Raw genomic sequence first — 1,306 nt, forward strand, 5'->3', positions numbered from 1 at the left:
GGTCAAGGCAGGAAGATCACTTGAGGCCAGGAATTTGGGACCAGGCTGGGCAACTTAGTGAGACCCTGTGTCTACAAAAAATAAAAAAGGCTGGGCACAATGGCTCACACCTGTAATCCCAGCACTTTGGGAGGCTGAGACAGGCAGATCACTTGAAGCCAGGAGTTTGAGACTAGCCTAGCCAACATGGCAAACCTCGTCTCTACTAAAACTACAAAAAAAATTATCTGGGCATGGTGGCAGGCACCTGTAATCTCAGCTACTTGGGAGGCTGAGGCAGGAGAATTGCTTGAACCTAGGAGGCAGAGTTTGCAGTGAGCCGAGATCGTGCCATTGTACTCCAGCCTGGGCGACAGAGTGAGACCATATCTCAAAAAAATAAAAACAACAACAACAGCAACAACCCCCCACACACACACACAAATTAAAAGTAGATAGACATGGTGACACTCACCAGTCATCCCAGCTACTTGGGAGGCTGAGATGAGAGGATCACTTGAGCCTAGGAGATTGAGGATGCAATGAGCCATGATCAGGCTACTGCACTCCAGCCTGGATGACGGAGCAAGACCTTTCATAAAAAAAACAAAAACAAAACAAAGAATGTTGGAGACATGTCAAAAGGATACAGAAATCAGCTTAAAGGAATACCCACTGCCCAGGCCTGTGACAAATTTGAGCATCAATCCAGGCACAGAGGCTCATGCCTATAATCCCAGCATGTAAGGAGGCCAAGGTAGGAGGACTGCTTTTTTGCCCAGGAGTTTGAGACCAGCCTGGGCAACATAGCCTGAACGCTACAAGAAATTAGGAAAATTAGTTGGGCAGGGTGGCACATCCCTGTAATCCCAGCTACTCAGGAGGCTGAGGTGGGAGCATCGCTTGAGCCCAGCAGTTCAGCGTTGCAGGGAGCTATGATTGGACCACTGCAATAGAGCAAGACTCTGTCCCCCTTTAAAAATTGAGCATTATATGGCTCACATCTGTAATCCCAGTACTTTGAGAGAGTAAGGCAGGTGGATCACAAGTTCAGGAGTTCAAGACCAGCCTGGCCAAGACGGTGAAACCCCGTCTCTACTAAAAATACAAAAATTAGCTGGACACGGTGGGGGAACGCCTGTAATCCCAGCTACTCGGGAGGCTAAGACAGGATAATCGCTTGAACTCAGGAGGCGGAGGTTGCAGTGAGCTGAGATTGCATCACTGCACTCCAGCTGGGGGGCGACAGAGCAAGACTCCATCTCAAAAAAAAAAAAAAAAATTAAGCATTATAAGTAATGACAGCAATGGATTATAACCCATTGAT

Source organism: Cebus imitator, unplaced genomic scaffold (assembly GCF_001604975.1).
Source record: "Cebus imitator isolate Cc_AM_T3 unplaced genomic scaffold, Cebus_imitator-1.0 Scaffold399, whole genome shotgun sequence".
NCBI classification, from domain to species: domain Eukaryota; kingdom Metazoa; phylum Chordata; class Mammalia; order Primates; family Cebidae; genus Cebus; species Cebus imitator.